The 18,900-nt window shown below is 44.4% G+C and overlaps 1 long non-coding RNA gene across 1 annotated transcript; it reads right to left on the bottom strand.

Annotated features, from left to right (window-relative positions):
* Positions 1 to 13,062: 13,062 nt before the first annotated feature.
* On the bottom strand, positions 13,063 to 18,842 carry LOC123784064 (uncharacterized). Its single transcript, XR_006777381.2, has 3 exons — positions 18,499 to 18,842; positions 17,800 to 17,971; positions 13,063 to 13,784 (listed from the first exon to the last, which is right to left on the bottom strand). It is a non-coding gene; the product is annotated as an uncharacterized LOC123784064 (long non-coding RNA).
* Between the last annotated feature and the right edge of the window lie 58 nt (positions 18,843 to 18,900).

The following is an 18,900-nucleotide window of genomic DNA, read 5'->3' as shown; positions in this document are numbered from 1 at the left end:
ATTATGGTAGCCACTAGGGATACAATGTGATAAAAAAAAAATGGGGTCTGTGCTCTCAGGGGATTGAGGCCAACAAGATGATCACGGCTAGTGCCCACTGACGTGCTGTATGCTTGACATACATTTCCCTTGATCTTCAGCACTAGAAGGCAGAAGGCTATTCTCATCCCCATTTTACAGATGAGCAAGTCAAGGCAGAGAGAGGGCTGAGTGCCAGAGTTGATATGAAGCATGTGTCAGAGCTGGGTTTCATCCCAGGCAGCCTTAACTGTTGTACTCAGGCTCCCCTCCCCTCCCCTCTGAGGTGCAGACTCGGGATGCCGAGGGAGAGGGCACCTGGGCAGTGAATCCACAAGACAGCCTCCGCAAAGCAGAACTACCTTCTGAAGAGAGAGACAAGAATGAGGTGAGAGAAATGTTCCTCTAAGAGAAGAAGGTAACAGAAGACAATGGGCTCCTGAGACGTTGGGAATTTTATGGCCTTTCTTTTTTTTTTTTTTTAAAGATTTTATTTATTTATTTGACAGAGATAGAGACAGCCAGCGAGAGAGGGAACACAAGCAGGGGGAGTGGGAGAGGAAGAAGCAGGCTCATAGCGGAGGAGCCTGATGTGGGGCTCGATCCCGTAACGCCGGGATCACGCCCTGAGCCGAAGGCAGATGCTTTAACCGCTGTGCCACCCAGGCGCCCCTATGGCCTTTCTTTGAGGGAAATTATATTGCATCAGCTGATAAGGAGAAAGTGGGAAGGTGGAAGTTTTGTGCTCATTCCTCCGCTTGTCTCTCCAACGCTGAACTTGCATCTGAGGCAATGGGGCAGGCACATTCTCAAAAAAGGATTTGTGGCATCAGCACCATTGGACAGAAACCAGATTCGCCATATTGGTGTGAGACTAGACTTGCTTATTTGACTGGCTGGAAGTTTCTCTAAGATTGTGGTCAGCAAAATCCAAGTGCTTCCTGGTGGTAAGATTGAGAAAGTTTTTGCTGAGGCTGCTTTTCTGGCTATGTGTCAGCTCTTGAGGGTGATTTGCATGAAGCTTGTAAGAAGTGTATTTTCAAGGCCTGAAAACACAAACTGTGCCAGACTTAAGGTAAGGGCTCTGGTCAACCAGACACCTGCCTGCTAAGGCTTTGCCATGTGTCATCTTCCAAGAATCGATAAGCCAGCTCCAAGGTTAACGTTTTAGGAAGCAGCTGGATCTGCAAATGCATTCAGCAGCGCGCAACAGGAGGAGTGGGAGGGAATGTCACGACCTGTGGGTGGAGAGGCAAGATCAAAAACAGCAACGGCTGCCAGTAGAGTCGGTGTCTTGGAACCAGCAGACCACGAGTGAATGCGTTTCCTCATCTCTAAAATGGAGTTAGTGAGAATACCAATCAGGAGAGGCAGTTGAGGGGCACCTGGCTGGCCCAGTGGGTTGAACGACCAACTTTTGATTTTGGCTCAAGGTCCTGGGACTGAGCCCCGTGTTGGGCTCCCCACTCAGCAGGGAGTCTGCTTGGGGATTCTCTCCCTCTCCCTCTGCCTCTCCCCCTACTCACGCTCTCTCTCTCTCAAATAAATAAATCTTAAAAGAAAAAAGAAGGGGCGCCTGGGTGGCCCAGTCAGTTAAGCATCTGCCTTCAGCTCAGGTCGTGATCCCGGAGTCCTGGGATCCAGCCGAGCGTCAGGGTCCCCACGCAGCGGGGTGTCTGCTTGAGGACTCTCTTCCTCTCCCTCTGCCCCTCCCCCCACCACTCGTGCTCTCTCTCTCAAATAAATAAATAAAATCTTAAAAAAAAGAATAATGATGTACTGTATGGTGACTAACATAATAAATAAAATTTAAAAATAAATAAATAGATAAATAAATAAACGAAGAGGCAGTTGTGATCATTGAATGACTCAATGTTGGCTTCTCCACTTACCATGTATGTGACCTGAAACAAGGTTGTTTTTTTTTGTCTTTTGAAACAAGTGTTTTTAAACATCTCTAGGTTTCAGATTTCTCAGTTTTACACTGAAGATAAAAATTAGGTACCTTCGAGGGTGTAGTGAGGATTAAACAAGGTGATGCATGGAAAGCACCTAACACAGCGCTTGGCAAACAGCAGGTGCTCACTGTGCAGGTGTTATTACCTGTTGGCTTGGGGTTTTTTTAGGATTGTATTTATTTATTTGAGAGAGAAAGCGTGAGCGCACAAGTGGGGGGAGGAGGGGCAGGAGAGGAACAGACTCCCCACTGAGCAGGGATCATGATGTGGGACTGGATCCCAGGACCCCAAGATCATGACCTGAGCTGAAGGCAGATGCTTAACTGACTGAGCCACCCAGGTGGCCCTGTAGTGTACCTGCTTCTAAGTGGTTTGGTTTTGCTGTTGTTGTTGTTGTAGTTGTTGTTGTGGTTGTTTTGGTGGGGATAAGAGAACTAGACTTCAGAGGAAGGTCAAGTGTCATGGACTCTCTGACATCTCACCAACTACCCAACTCTAAAACATTTTCTTCTGCAAGGGAGGGCTTGACCTAAGGATCAAGGCATGTGTATATAAAGCCGTCTCTGGAATTTTCATGTCCAGGCCTTACTCCATTACTGGCGGAGATCACAGGGAACCCACATCTGAGTCAGGGATAGAATTGACCGTAGCAGGGCGTCACACTCAGCTTCGAGGCCCCTCCTACATCCCTCCCCATCCTGACGTTCTGCACTCATGGCCTTCAGGGCTGCCTGCCTCAAGGCTGGGCCCACACCATCCGACAAGGGTCAGAAGGCTCTGGGGTGATACTGTTTTTCTCCCTGCCTCCCAACAGGACTGACTGCACCTGAACCACAGGTGCAGAGATAGAATGCCTGGTGGTCCTTCTCCAGTCCTTCATCGTCTTTAACTATCTCCTCATATTCCTCCTCTGCCTTCCAGCCCTGGTATCTGGAAAGGCGATCTATGACCAATTCAGGGAAACTAACAATTCCTGCTGATATACTCTGCCTTTAAAGATCTTCCCCTTTGGTCTTCATCCCCAACAGAGCAGAGAGCTTTGAGGAACAGAGGGGCACATCAGAAGCTGGCCAAAGGGCACTGAGGGTTGGGGTGTAGACCACGGTTCACTGAGCTCGCCCAATACTCTTTTCAGCAGAGGAGTCTAAGGTGGCATAAATAACCTTTAGAAGTCATGAAATCGACCCTTCTGCCTCTTAGCAGCACTGGTAGGTAGTAAATAATGACCTTGACCTTGAATTTCCCCAAGCTATCTAGAGGAGGACCCACAGAGCTTGAGTTAGGAGCGGATTGTTTGGCATCCCTTCTGTTTTTTGTATAATGCATAGGACCTCAGAATTTTCTGCCCAAACATTGTCAAGCTTGCCTCTAAGCCCAAAGAGAGTATTTCCCAGGTCAGTCCTTCTAAGGTTGACCCTGATGCTGGTATGTGCACGTCAGGCTTAAGGAGTCAAGGAAGAGTGAGTTTTGAGGTGGGAGGGGGAACTTGGATACATGGGCTGGGGAGTTCATATGCATATGCAAGGCATCTTTACTGATGCAGGAAGGGCTAGAGTTAAGAGTGGGAAGAGAAAGGGGATACAGGATGAGGGCCAAAGCATGGACTAGCTTTTCCCATGCTGCTATGTTCTGGCAAGGAACTTCAAGGAGTCCAAGAATTCTAAATTCAAACCTGAACTTCCAGGTTGTCCTGAAGGTATTTTTGTCCAAGTAGGAGGACAAACCATATTTTCTTTAATGATTAACTAGCTTGATTATAACTTTATGATGTTAAGACATATGTGTTGTGGGCTTCCATTCGTACTCTTGCCTTGGGGCCTACAACACCCCACGCCCCACTGGGCTACCTTCTGGGAGAGAAGCCTTCACAGCCTACATGGCTCAATGGTCCAGCTAAACTCACATGCTGAATAGCCTTGCATCTGTGCCATTCTCCAAATCACCCTATTTTGACTCCTAAGAGTGGTTAGGTCTTACAGGGCATTGAGTTAAGGATTCAGATTTGGCTATATGTTTTGCACAAACCCTATACTAGTTTCCATGTCTATTTGCTTCGGGCATTAAATAGAATAAAAGCTTTATCTAGCGTCCAGGGATCACACACTTATTTCAGTGGCATTATGGGCCTTGGAGACATGCCCGAAAAAGATGACGTGGTTCAAATTTAGCTGACAACCCAACTTTCTTTTTACTGAGTGGTGTGTGCCAGCCAAGGAAGAAAGGAACAACTTCAGTCACAAGAAGCCCCAGGAGGCAATATGGGTAGAAAAGGGGATCAAGCAGCTAGTAGAAGAGGGACTTTGAAGAAAGAGCAGAAGGGTACCCAAGTATTTTTTAGGGTATTTTGCTATACATTATGAGGAACTTGCCTAATTTGCCAAAAGAAAGGTCTATGAACTCTATTGATTACTGGAGACTGTTTAAGGATTTATTTGTTTGTTTTGGAAGAGGGTGACTGAGGGATGGGACCAAGTGCTGAGTCTGGCCTGAGGATGATCTTGGAGTGACAGCAGGAGGGCCAAGGGTCATGGCACTTTGGGTTAACCGGTAGAAGGACTAGCGGGCATCCATTTCTCCTTCCCCAGAGCTGACTGTGTGAAGGCTTCAGGGGACATGACCCAATATCCGAGAACGAAGCAAGGAGTAGCCACAGCAGGTGTGCTCAGGGCTTCCTGCAAGACGAGCTGAAGGATGAGCTGCACGCTTGGCCTTGGTCCCCCAGACTCTCTGCTTTTAACTATGTGTTTGGGTTGTTTTTCTTTTCTGTTTTTACTATAAAAGTAATTCATGCTCATTAAATCAAATTTGGGAAATACAGAAAAAGTTAAAGGAAAAGAGAAACCATCCATGGTCCTACCATCTGAATCCCATCCATGTAAACATTTGTTATATTTTCTTCAAGGCTTTTTTTGTTCTCTGCATAAATGGTGTGTGAGAGAGAGAAAGAGAGACAGAGAGAGAGAGATTGATTTTTAACATAATTAGATCCACTTCCCTAAAGCGCTGTTTTCAAGGCAACAGGATTAATGTGATTTTAAAGTACTAAAATGAGTCATTTTAGGATTATTGAGCAACCTCACGAGGTTTGGTCAAAACAAAGTTGACTTTCCATTATCCTGTCATCAGGAATCACCTACTCTAATATTCAACTGCTTTTCTCATGGTCCATGTTCACTGGAAAGGATAACAAGATACAAATGGAGAGATGCAAAGATAAGAAATACAAGGAAGGCACACACATTTATGACTTCAACATTTAAGGAAATTACTACACAATCTTGAGTCCCTTAGTCACAACAGACCTATTTCTGACTAAAGTTAAAGAGGTTAAAAATCAGGTTTAATTATCTGACTTTTCTGTTAAGTGCTGTCTTAAAAAGGATTAGGATTCAATTTTCATGGCATAAGTAACTTCATATTTCCATGAAGACTTTTCTCAAAGATGAGCAACGGAGGAGATCTGACATATCTGAGGATGGGCTATTAACAGCCTATAAGCAGCATCGTAGATTACATTTTACACGGAGCAAAGACTGAAAAACCAGACTTAATCTGCGACAGCCCCAAAGAGAAAGGTGCACTCGCAGCTCATTCTTTTCTCAGTGACTTTGAGAAAGTGTCCTGGGGAGAAACGTTTCCAATCACTCGATAGGTTTCATACCCCTGGGCTTTTGCGTATAGAGATCCTAACACCTAGAAGATTCTATGCTAACTCTCCACCTTTCTAGATTGATCTTTGAGAACAGCCGGCTCCTGTGGCACCCCTCCAAGAAGGCCTCCTTATGCTTTCAAAATCTTTGCTGACATGATCCCCTACGTGGCCTTTGTAATATTCTGCCCTAACAATGTATTCTGCTTGCTGGCAGTGTTTGCCACTGTTTCTGAGCACAATGTTTACAAGGGTCGAAAAATCAAGCATTATAAAACATATCTAGTGTACAGTCTTGCTCCCGCCCCTGCTCCCAGGCCTCTACTTACTGCGTTTTTGTGTCTTTTCTAAAGTTTCTTCATGCAAACATCATTACAAATCTATCCTTTCGCCATCCCTATGTTCTTACACAAAAGGTACCTTGATATACATACTATTCTTGAAATACACACTATTGTTTGATATACATACTATCCAGTGTTTTGCGCTTTTCGTTTTAACTTACTAATACATCTCAGAAATTTAGCTGAGATATATTTCCATATCGGTTCAGAGAGAAATTCTTCATTCTGTTTTATTATTTTTATTTTTATTTATTTATTTTTTTAAAAGATTTATTTATTTATTTATTTATTTATTTGACAGAGATAGAGACAGCCAGCGAGAGAGGGAACACAAGCAGGGGAGTGGGAGAGGAAGAAGCAGGCTCATAGCAGAGGAGCCTGATGTGGGGCTCGATCCCGGAACGCCGGGATCGTGCCCTGAGCCGAAGGCAGACGCTTAACGACTGAGCCACCCAGGCGCCCCCTCTTCATTCTGTTTTAAAAGCTCTTTCAAATTACAAAAAAAATCTAGTATGTGTTGTCCTCTAATGTATGTAGCCAGCTCCACTAATGATGGACATTTGGGTTGTTTTCAGTGTTTTGCTAGGCCAGCCACGCTCTGCAGGCATACGTTAATTTGCACCGTGTTGTACATCTTTGGATAAATGCCCGAAAGCAGAATGGCTGGGTCAGAGATCGCACAATTCTGTAATGTTGCTAGATACTGTCGAATGGCCATAGGGTTTCTACCTATTTATATTCCCATCTAAAATACAGAAGAAATCTGTCTCCCCACAGCCTTGCCGACAGAAAGGTAAGGAGGGAGAGAAAGTTTCAGAAGGAGTGGTCGGTATCACAAGCAACAGGACACCTGGCCAGGACAGTGTCCTGAGGGTCAGCCGGTCTCTCCCAGGGCTGCCCAGGGCCTCTGTTGGCTCCAACTGAACACATCTACCGTGGAGCTCACTGAACCTGGATCCTCCTCTCGGGTTCTCATTTTCTACTAATGGAATCACAATTTTCTCACATTTAAAATCTTGTAGGAGAGAGTGTGGGCAGGTAGACGTTCACTTTTCATTTTACAAACTCTAAATTCGTAAGCTTTATAACAAGAAGCGCGTATTTCTTTTGCAAGTTAAAACCAGTGATAATGTACTACAAAAAAAAAATGGAAGTCTAGTCACTTTTTGGGGTTTTTTAAGCTTATTCACTCAATCACTTTTTATTCTGTTACCTGTTATTTTTCTTTTTTTCTGCCAGGTGCCCAGGGAATGGTTTTAAATCACTTAAATTTGTAGGGAAATTTATCAAGAAAAAACATTAATTCCAGTACTTTACAAATTATTCTTAGGCATTGCCCCCTGCCACCACTCTCAAGTTTTTTTAAAATTTTTATTCTTTTTATTTTTTTTATTTATTTAAGTAATATCTGTAACCAATGTGGGGCTCGAACTCATGACCCCAAGACCAAGAGTCTCATGCTCTTCCAACTGAGCCAGCTAGGTGCTCCCCTACTTTCAGTTTTGAAAGTGAAAAGAAATTCAGAAAAAACTCTTAATGAAATATTTAATAATAGTTATAGGATTTGGGATGCTATTTTAGGGAAAATTAACATAGTAAAGGGGAGTCTGGGTGGCTCAGTTGGTCGAGCGTGCCACTCTTGATTTCAGCTCAGGTCCTGATCTCAGGGTCATGAGATCAAGCTCCATATCTCTCCCTCTCCCTCTGCCCTTTCCCCATCTCTAAAAAGATAAATAAAATAAAAATTTACATTGTAAGGATTTATGACAGCTGTGTGGTATTTTTAGGTGCTTTAATATACTTTTCAATCCAGAGATCCGTTATAAAAGTGCACATTTATAACCATTTTATACTATTTGGAAAAACAATTGTAGTAGAATTGTACTGCCTTCAATCATAGAAGCTTGTAACTGTCATAGCTGCTTTTAGAATCACACTCTTGGTCAAATACACAATTCCTTTCCTACAAGGCCTTATCAAAGGCATGCGTGCTTGGCTTTAGTTTGAGATTTCCAGGAATGTAATACAGTAAGCGGAGGAACCGTCTCCTGGTGCCCTTGGTCTTTGCACATTCGCTTTCACGCAGATAAGGACATTCTACATGAATGCACCTGAGCCATCTTTTCCATATGGCATCCGGCCAACAGCCAGGTGACAAGGGAACATTTTGGTCGATCTCATGAGGGTACTGTCGGCCAACGCAGCTCACAGTTCCATTCCATCTACGTCACCATCTCTGGCAACCTAGCAGCATTCATTCAACTACGTTTCTACTAAGTTGCATTTAGCCTTGTTGCTTTATCAAAATTAGTGAAATATGGGAAAATAAACGCAAACAGTAGTAAACGGTAGTGTAGTTCTCATGAACTTAGAACAACTGAGTCAGAGGGAATCATAAGGTTTGCACAAGGCCGTGAGTCTTCAGGCTCAGTAATGAAACTCATACTGAGAACTCTCTACGCAGTAGTCACTATTCTAATCACTTTATAGGACTTATTTTATTGAGTTCCCACAATACTATGTAGGAAATAAATGATGGAGGTACTATCATTATCTCTGTCTTTATAGATAAGGACAACGATTCACGATGTGTCAAGACATAAATAGACTGACCCAGATTGGAAAGCTGCCTTCCTTTTAGACTTTAGATGGTCAACTCTGCTCAGCTGGGATGGAGCAGTCCAAATTTAAAGAACATTTGCTGGGGGGCGCCTGGGTGGCACAGCGGTTAAGCGTCTGCCCTCGGCTCAGGGTGTGATCCTGGCGTTATGGGATCGAGCCCCACATCAGGCTCCTCTGCTATGAGCCTGCTTCTTCCTCTCCCACTCCCCCTGCTTGTGTTCCCTCTCTCGCTGGCTGTCTCTATCTCTGTCAGATAAATAAATAAAATCTTTAAAAAAAAAAAAAAAGAACATTTGCTGGGACACCTGGCTGGCTCAGTTGGTAGAGCATGTGACTCTTGATCTCAGGGTCGTGAGTTCAAGTCCCACATTGGACAGTAGAGCTTACTTTAAAAAAAAAAAGAACATTTACTTAATTCTGGACTTATAGCCTAAGACTATATCCAAAAGACAAGGCATAATTAGGGATTTTTCACTATATTTTAGCCCTCTGAAAATAGAGCCCTCTCCCTAAAACACACAAATCTGCTTTCGAATTTCATATATCTGACATTGGTGTGTATTTTCAGGAACATGTATATGAAAGTAGGAAGCCCTTGTGTTGTTGTATATATATTTTTTAAAGATCTTATTTATTTATTTATTTATTTATTTATTTATTTATTTATTTGAGAGAGAGCGAGAGCACACGCTTGAGGTGGGGGTAGGAGCAGAGGGGGAGGGAGAGGGACAAGAAGACTCCATGCTGAGCACAGAGCCCGCTGTGGGACTCGATCTCACGACTCTGAGATCATGACCTGAGCCAAACTAAGAGCCGGATGCTTAATCGACTGAGCCACCCAGGCGCCTCTGTTGTATATGATTTCGATGGACATGGAAAGATGTGAATCCTTTGGGGACAGGGCATTTGTCTTCTACTTCACCGGTGCCTACGACAGTGGTCAGTCAATGTTTCTTGTGGTGAGTGAAAACAGTAGTGGCTTGGAAACCATGCTGCCAACCTGCAAAGCACCAAGCCTAAGAAACACTCTATTCAAAGCAAATCCCCCTATTGATAATGGGAGAAGCTATGCATGTGCGGGAGCGGGAGGCATATAGAAAGTCTCTGTATTTTTCCCTCAATTTTACTGTGACCCTACGACTGCTCTAAAAATAGTCAATTAAGAAAAAAAGTAAATTCCCCCAAATGTTTGTAACAATATTTTGAAAAAATATGTTATTTTAAATACGCGTTCACACACACACACACACCCCTCTCTGAATGCACAAATATTTATAGCCATATCTATAAACACATTTATAGGTGCATGATAATAAAGGCAAAACATATGTCACATCTTAAATATGTAAAAACATTTATAGGTTCATGATGATGAGGAAGTGATGCTGACTGTTACAAAACCCATGCAATTTGTTCTGTTGAACAGGAGAATGGAACTGCCCCCATGGCCTCACCGAGATAACCGGGCATAGGTTAAGGCAGCAGACAGAGGCAGTAGGCAAACTGCTGCATGCCCCAAATTTGGAGTACCTATCATGTCCCTTCCTCAGACACTCTGTCCCCCTTGGCCATCTTTACGTAATGGGGTAGTAGCTTCAGGACACCACCCCTGTGACCACATCGGCTCGGAATGCCACTGTACAGATACCTGATCCAAGCTGCGCCTTGCAGAGGCTTGCCAAGGACCTCTGACCTGGGTGGCGTGGTTTGAAAGCTGGGGCTGTGTGAGTCAGAGTCTCTCTTTCTTTCTCTCCCTCCCCTTTCTCTCTCTGGAGCTTGAATCAAGAGACCAAGAGGAAAGTTTCCAGTGAGCTGAGGGCAGCATTGCTGAAAGATCCTTTGGGGGCCTGAGTCAGGACTATGACAAACTAAGGACAACTTTGCAAGCTGAAATGATGGGAGGAGGAGCAATTATGAGGGAGCTGCTTGAAGTAAGAGAAGCTGGAAGAGAGAGAAGGACACCCATCCATGCAGAGAAGCTGGGAAGCCAGAGGACAGAGGGCTGCACAGGCCCGCCTTCCTTTGGGTTCTGTTTCCCTTGGGCTCCTGGGCATATATACCTTTAAAACATTTTTCTCATGAAGCAACCCATGTGCTTTTTTCACCTCCTTGTTCCTAAAGAGACTAAATTAGAACAGCAGACAGCAGGAGAAAAAAGTCTCTAACATCGGAGGACATAAACTTAAAAACGAAATCAAGAAACACAAAACAGGGGTGCCTGGGTCGCTCAGTCAGTTAAGCATCTGCCTTTGGCTCAGGTCATGATCCCCGGGTCCAGGGATGGAGCCCCGCATCAGGCTCCCTGCTCAGCGGGGAGCCTGCTTCTCCCTCTGCCCCTCCCCCTGCTCACCCTCTCGCTCCCTCAAATAAATAAATAAAATCTTAAAAAAAGAAAGAAAGAAAGAAGCACAAAACAAACCAGAAAGAACTGCGCAGGTACGGTGGTGGGGCCATGAAGCCTAGTGGCCAACCTGTTTCTATTCAGTCGTCCCCAAGGACCTCCGCTCAGTACAACCCTGTGTGATAATCGATATTTATAGTGACGACCTTGAGTCTTCAGGCACAAGCTGCTCGACATTCAGCATATTTTCAGAAGGCAATGAAGCATGCAGTTTACTACAGAAAAAATTTCCTTCAAGTTAGAAAAAGTTTTGGTTCCTTAAAAAGGCAAGGTTCATGCAGTTGTTATTTTTTTAGTTTTTAAAATACATGTATTTATTTGTACATGCCTTCCTTGTTTGAGCAAAGACTAAAGATGACTTACAAGAATACACAAAATCCGATAAGATAGTATAATTGACAGGAAAGAGAAAGAAGAAAGAAAACCAGGGTGTGGACATGAAGTTGATCCAGGAGACTCAGTTATCTGCAAAGCTCACTTCTGTGAAATACCTCACTTCTTGATAGATCATGGAACACCATAACTACTATTACTCATTATTGAATCATTTTTAAATCTGGAGGAAGGCCAGAGTTTATATTCTGAATGTAACAGTCAAATTGAAACTAGAAGAAAGAGAAAAAAGAAAATATTGGCTTAAATCAGAGAAAATATAATAACAAAAATGCATTGCAGCTGTTAATTTTTTTTCCTGTGGGGCTTGAACTCAGAACCCTGAGCTCGGGGCGCCTGGGTGGCACAGCGGTTAAGCGTCTGCCTTCGGCTCAGGGCGTGATCCCAGCGTTACGGGATCGAGCCCCACATCAGGCTCCTCCGCTATGAGCCTGCTTCTTCCTCTCCCACTCCCCCTGCTTGTGTTCCCTCTCTCGCTGGCTGTCTCTATCTCTGTCAAATAAATAAATAAAATCTTAAAAAAAAAAAAAAAAAAGAACCCTGAGCTCAAGACCTTGAGATCAAGACCTGAGCCAAAACCAAGAGTCAGACACTTAACCAACTGAGCCATCCAGGTGCTCCTAATAAGCTGTTAATTTAAACATGTTTAAATATTTTGTTCCTTTATTTTGGTAAAAAAATCATTCCTTTATTTCAGTAAAATAATAGTTACATTATAGTAAAACTTTTTTTTTTTAAAGATTTTTATTTATTTATTTGACAGAGATAGAGACAGCCAGCAGGAGACGGAACACAAGCAGGGGGAGTGGGAGAGGAAGAAGCAGGCTTCCAGCGGAGGAGCCCGATGTGGGGCTCGATCCCAGAACGCCTGGATCACGCCCTGAGCCGAAGGCAGACGCTTAACAACTGAGCCACCGAGGCGCCCCAAAACTTTTTTTTTTTTTTTTTTAAGATTTTATTCATTTATTTGACAGAGAGAGAGAGCACAAGCTGGCGGAGCAGCAGGCAGAGGGAGAGGGAGAAGCAGACTCCCTGCCGAGCAGAGAGTGAGACACGGGGCTCTATCCCAGGACCCTGCGATTCTGACCTGAGCCAAAGGCAGCCACTTAACCTACTGAGCCATCCAGGCGTCCTATAAAACTTTTTTTTAAAGTTTAATTAATTTAGGTGATCTCTACACTCAACATGGAGCTCCAACTCATGAATGAGATCAAGAGTGGCAAGCTCTTCCAACTGAGCCAGCCAGGTGTCCCACAAAACTTGAATATTAATCAGAAGTAGCATCACATTATGTCACCCAACTGCTGAAATCCTCTGCACTATCCCTTGTACAAATCAATATTAACATATGAGGAAAAGAACAGAGATGTTTAAAGTTGAGTTAAAGTCTCTGTCCAAATGTAATTTTTAAATACAAATGTGATTTTCAGGTCCCATTAAAAAAACACGAATTTTTCTAGGAGCCCTGGCTGGAGAGGCTCCCAGGGTTTTAATAAGTGGGTTCCTATTCATATTGGGCCTGCATGAGGGAAAAGTTCTTCTGAAATTTGTAGGTGGACACTCCTACCGTGGAGTTACTGCTTATAGGGTAAGAGTTGGGGCTTCAGAGTCAGGCAATTATTTAGATTCGATGCAGAAAAGCTGAGTGATAGCTTGGGCAAGTTACTTCAAACTCAGTTTCTTTCTTTTTTTTTTTTTTTAAGATTTTATTTATTTATTCGACAGAGAGAGAGACAGCCAGCGAGAAAGGGAACACAAGCAGGGGGAGTGGGAGAGGAAGAAGCAGGCTCATAGCGGAAGAGCCTGATGTGGGACTCGATCCCATAACGCCAGGATCACGCCCTGAGCCGAAGGCAGACGCTTAACCGCTGTGCCACCCAGGCGCCCCTCAAACTCAGTTTCTTTGTTTCTTCTTTTTCTTTCTTCTTTTCTTTTCTTTTCTTTCTTTTCTTTTTTCTTTTTTGCAGTGTTATAACTTGTTTGGAATTAGCAGTTAGTTCTCATCCACATTAACTGTCTGTAGATTTTTTTTTTTGTAGTGCTAACAGGTACACAAGTAACCTGAGTTTGTTTCGTGAATCTTCAGCCTCATTACATTTTCTGGACAAACGCATACACATACGGGATGAGACCTTCCTTATTGTCTTGGCCCTCAGAGCTTTGTTGCGTCTGGTATCAAGGCACATATTTGAAGTTCCCATTTCCCTCATGGCAAATGTCTGGGTCTCTCTGAGTACTCAAGGGGCACACGTCTTGACACGCACTCCACAGATGCACTTGTGAACAGTGATGGTGTATTCTCCGGTCACATTGTTGGTGGCACAACAGCCCTTCGTCTTGTCCCTCTTCGTTACGGGAGCTGGTCTGTCTGGCCCATGTTGCAAAGCTCAGCTTAGTTTCTTAATTGCAAATGAAGTTATTAGGGTTGAATGGAAGATTAGATAAGATATTACACGGTAAACACTTAGCTCATAGCTGATACCTACTGAACCTAATAAATGCCTGTTATGGTAGAAACAGTGATTGCCCGGGACATTTCACATCGATGTCATATAATCATCTCTTTCACTAGTGCTTTGGTAAAGATTTCTGGCCTAATTTTCCCATTAACAAATTATTTAAATTGTATTATTGTGAATGCGTTCTGATACTCTCTTACGGTTACTAGTGGAAACTAGTCTCATTGCCTTGTTTTATCTTCTTACTGATTGCTTTCCAAAATGTATAAGCAGTGATTCTTTTTCACTGCTAGATTCATATGAAATTGTGCTTTGTCTCCATTTGGATTTTTTCCTTTGTTCCTTTTCATTCAAGCTCAGATAAAATTGCATTTTTAATCATGCCCACGTATGTGTAAAGTCTCATCTGACTAGCTCCATCATGTGTCTATAATGAGTTTTACAATTTTAAAAGTTGTTTTCATTTCATTGCTACTATGGGCTTATTCGAATAACGAAGAATATTGGGTAATATATTCATGAGTCCTCCCAAAAATAGGCGTAAGTCAAAAAAATCAGGAAAGTTTTATAAAGTGAGAATTTTGGCCAAAAATGTAGGGTGACCATAATCTGTCACTCAAATTATCAGGCCATTTTGGGAATGCAAGAGGGGTTCCATTAATAATTTCACTGAGAGAAAGGCCTAAACCAGGACTCCTCCATGTAAACCAGGGCATAAAACTGACAATTTATCTTCCTAAGATGGGGAAGGAGTAGGGCAGGGCTTGAAGGGAGTCTTTGTGAAATGATAGGCTCTATCACACGCTCATACTCTGTATTCTATGTTCAAAGCGTGAATTATGGGTTCTGCTTTGAGAATCCAAGCTCTACCCTTACAATATCGGACTCAGTTCTAATCCCTATACTTCAAGAAAAACACAAAGACATAGATCCAGGAAGGCATGGATCTCTGATCAAGAGCCGTGGGTCTTAATCATGTTCTGGCATTTACGGCATCTTTGAGAATTTGATGAAAGCTATCAACTCTTCCTGAAGGAAAGGGCACACGCAGAAGCCCCCACAACTTGGCATATAATTCAGACGGCCGCGGTCTGTCTGATCCTACCCAGGGACCCAGGTCTGAATCCCTAACCTAGAACACATGGCAGGTGGCAGGAGAAAGGAACCAATATTCGTTGCCCATCTTTACACGTATTTCATTTCATATGCACATCGATCTATTTTATAGATAAGGGAACTGAAGCGCTGAAATTTTATGACCTCACAGCTAGTTAAGTGACAAAGCCAGACTTCAAATTCACCTTTATGTGCCACTAAATCTTATAATCTAAGTACTGCTTATACACACGATTTTTTAATTTTAACTTGATTCCATGTCCAGCGTGGAGCCCAACGTGGGGCTTGAACTCATGACCCTGAGATCAACACCTGAGCTGAGATCAAGACTCGGATGCTTAACCGACTGAGCCACCCAGGCACTCTGCCATACAAATTTATATATATATATAAATATATATATATATATATATATATTTCAATCTGGAAAAGAATTATATTACAAAATCATGAAAAATGAACACAAGCATATATCTTCATCAGAGTCCCACCTATTGGAATTACCTCTTGAAACTGGAAAGCAATTATTAGGGCAAATAAAAGTAAGCATTTAGGGGTGCCTGGGTGGCTCAGTCGGTTAAGTGTTGGACTGTTGATCTCAGGTCAGGTGTTGATCTCACGGTCGTGAGATAAAGCTCTGTGTTGGGCTCCATGCTGGGTGTGGAGCCTACTTAAAAAAAAAAAAGTAAGCATTAAAAAAACCCCTCAAATCTTAATACAAACAACATTTAGTGTCAAGATAGTTTTAGATCAATCCAAGATTGATAAATTGTTGGTGGGTTATTAAGAGATTTTTTTTCCAGTGTCTCATTGTATCCCTGGCTTACCAGGGAGAACAATCAAATCTTCTCCTGTTTCTCTTGAAGCCTATGTCAATCCGACTACTAATCAGGGTTGACTGTAGATGGGACGGTGGCTTAGGCAACATGTCATTTCCAACATAAGCAGTGCTTCTTATATAACTGGTAGGTTCCAATATTCCTTTTGGTAACCTCTGTTCATTAGTTCCTAAGATACCTGGCCATATTCTGGCATGCCCCTGAACGTGGAATCCGTTCCCCTGGGAATTTGGTGGCTCCTGTCTGTTTGTAACTCCCCAGTGCCTAGTACAGAGTGAGTGCTCAAAGGATGTCTCGCTGCTTCCTGTCCAGTTCGTGCTACAGATGACTGCCAGATGAACTCTCTAACCTAAACTGTAGCTCCCAGTATGATAGTTCCTTGCACAAAACCACTGTCACTTTCTTTATATTTGTACCTTTCCTATAATTATTTATTGTTTTAAAATTATCTTCTGGGGTGCCTGGGTGGCTCAGTCAGTTAAGTGCCTGCCTTCGACTTGGGTTGTGGTCTCAGGGTCCTGGGAACGAGTCCCGTGTCGGGCTCTCTGCTCAGCGGGGAGTCTGCTGCTCCCTCTCCCTCTGTGATCTCTCTTGCTTTCGCTCTCTTGCAAATTAATAAATACAATCTTTAAAAAAATAAATAAAATTATCTTCTGTCTTGTTCCTTCTAAAACTGTAAGCTTGGTGAGGGAAGAAACCATTATACTCACAGTTGCTGTGCTGACCTATAGTAGGCATTCAATTATATCTATTGCCTCACTGTGTGGATGATTACTACAAGAACTTAGTCAACATGATTTTCTTTCAATTTTTAAAATGGAGATACAATCTACATACCCTTCTAAAACATAAAATTCAGTGGCTTTTAGTATATTCACAAAGTTGTGCAACCATCACCATTATCTAATTCCAGAATATTTTCATCACCCCAATAAGAAAACACATACCCACTAGTAATTACTCAAATCCTCCTCTTCTCCCAATCCCTGGCAGTCACTAATTTATTTTCCCCATAGATTTACTTTCTCCTATCGGTTTCCCTATTCTTTACTCTCATGTAAATGGAATCATTTAATATGTGGTCTCTGTGCCCGGCTTCTTTCACTTGACATGTTTCCAAGGTTTGTCCACGTTGTGGCCTGCGTCAGCACTTCCTTTTTAAAGGCTGAATAGTACTCCGTTGTATGGATATACCACATTCTGTTTACCCATTCCAGGCAAGATGATTTTTCACATCCATACCAACTCTAGGACCCTATAAGTGAAGGTCTACCACCAAAGTTCATAAACTAAATCACAATAAATCACGATGCTTCATACTTTCTCTAGGCTGGAAGTTTTCAACTCTTACCCACCACAGGTCCTGGGAGGACAGTCCTGTTGTAACCCACCACGGTTCCCTTCTGAACTCTTAAAACAATAAAACCAGACTCTCTACCTTATGTCAGGATTCTTCCCCCACCTCCAATCTCACTGCCCACCTTTTGTCTTGTAACTCCACGTTCTGGAATAACTCGCGTTTGCAGTTATGGTTGTACTAATTGTTCTCAACAGATAGGGTTGACTGAGGTTGAATGGTGCTCCCCACCCCCGCTTATCTTTCCCCCGTCCCTCTGCTCACTGCAGTGCAACTTCTCCACCACTCAAAAGTCCAAAAGAGAGAGACAGAGAGAAGAAAAGAAAGGAAGAAAGAAAGAAAGAAAGAAAGAAAGAAAAGAAAGGAAGGAAGAAAGAAAGAAAGACGCCTTCCTTTGTTTTCCAAGGAAATTCAGGTAAAAGGAGGGGTAGGGGAAATGATATTTTTGACTTTCCTCACAATCCAGACGTTGGAAAGAAAAAGGATTTCCTTTGGGCTGCTGCCACGACTCTGATCTTTTATGCTGATAAAATATTTCCTTCTAAAAAAAAGTTATGGGAAAATCATACCCCTTCAGCTTGGAAGCCACACCTACTGTAATTTTCGCGTTTAAAAAAAAAGAGAGAGCGAGAGAGAGGCTTACCTCTCTTTCACGGAGGGTTTTTCTCCTCACAGTTGAGGTCTTGCACCCGGGAGCGAGCCAGGTCAGCAGCGCTCTTTGGAAGCTAGAGCGGAGGACTACAGGATCCAGAGGTCTTTGGAAACTCCAGCAGCTCCAAGCTTGTTGGCTACCACGGTTTCCCCGAGGAGTGACGCTGCGAAAACAAACCCTGATTGGTCAGGCCTGAGCTGAATTCTCCATTTATGGACAGATTGCCCAGCCCGAGCCGAGGCTCTGCCGGAGGAGTACAGTGTAAGTGGCCGAAGAAAGAAGGAGCGATCCTGGCTGCGCAGCTAGGCAGACGCGCGGAGAGCATCCGACTCACTTAGGCGGGCGGCGAGCGCCTGGTCCGAGTGGACCCCTGCCTTCGGTAGCATGTGCCCCGCCTGCTAAGTCGCCTCCTTCTCGCCCTCACCTAGCGCCGCCGATCCCGCCTGGATGGAGTCCCCCCAGGGTTCCCATTGGCTCCTGTGAGTGCTTGGGTGTCGAGAGCCTGTTTTTGGCGAAGCGGACCAACTTTTGAAGTTCGCCCAGGAGCCTGCGTTCCAGCCCCAGCTCCCCGGCAGCCGAACCCGGCAGAGGCGCGACCGCTGCGCGAGTCACCATGGTGAGTTGGCCGCGCGGCGTCCCGGGACGCCTGACCCTGGGACGGAGCAGGAAGCGCCGGCGCGGGGCACCCACCTTGGGCGCGCAGCCGAGGCCAGGGGTGGAGAAGGTGGACGCGGGAGGCGGCACGTCGCGAGCTCTGATTGCCGGCCGCTTGCCGTAAACCCTGGGTGGGGGAGAGGGAGTGAGGGGCCAAGGAAAACTTTCTTTCAAGTCGCTCTGGGCGCCGCGAAACTTTTTGTGGCCGGGTTGCTATGGCTGCCAGCTGTCGGAAGCCAGCGTGTGGGCAGCTCCGCGCTCGGGGGCGCGGCCCTCGGCGGGGACCCCTCTCTTCCCGCCGGGACGGTGGGGCAGCGCTGGTGCCCCTGCCGTCGCGCCCGCGGCTGCGGGGATCGCGGCTCCGCGGCGCGGCAGCCGGCTCGCCGCGCCCCCTCCCCAGCGCGCCCCGCGCTCCCCTCCCCGCCGGCGGGCACGGCT

The sequence above is a fragment of the Ursus americanus genome, chromosome 36 (assembly GCF_024610735.1).
Source record: "Ursus americanus isolate L20-20 chromosome 36, mUrsAme1.1.p, whole genome shotgun sequence".
NCBI classification, from domain to species: domain Eukaryota; kingdom Metazoa; phylum Chordata; class Mammalia; order Carnivora; family Ursidae; genus Ursus; species Ursus americanus.
This window is presented reverse-complemented; position numbering and strand designations above follow the sequence as displayed.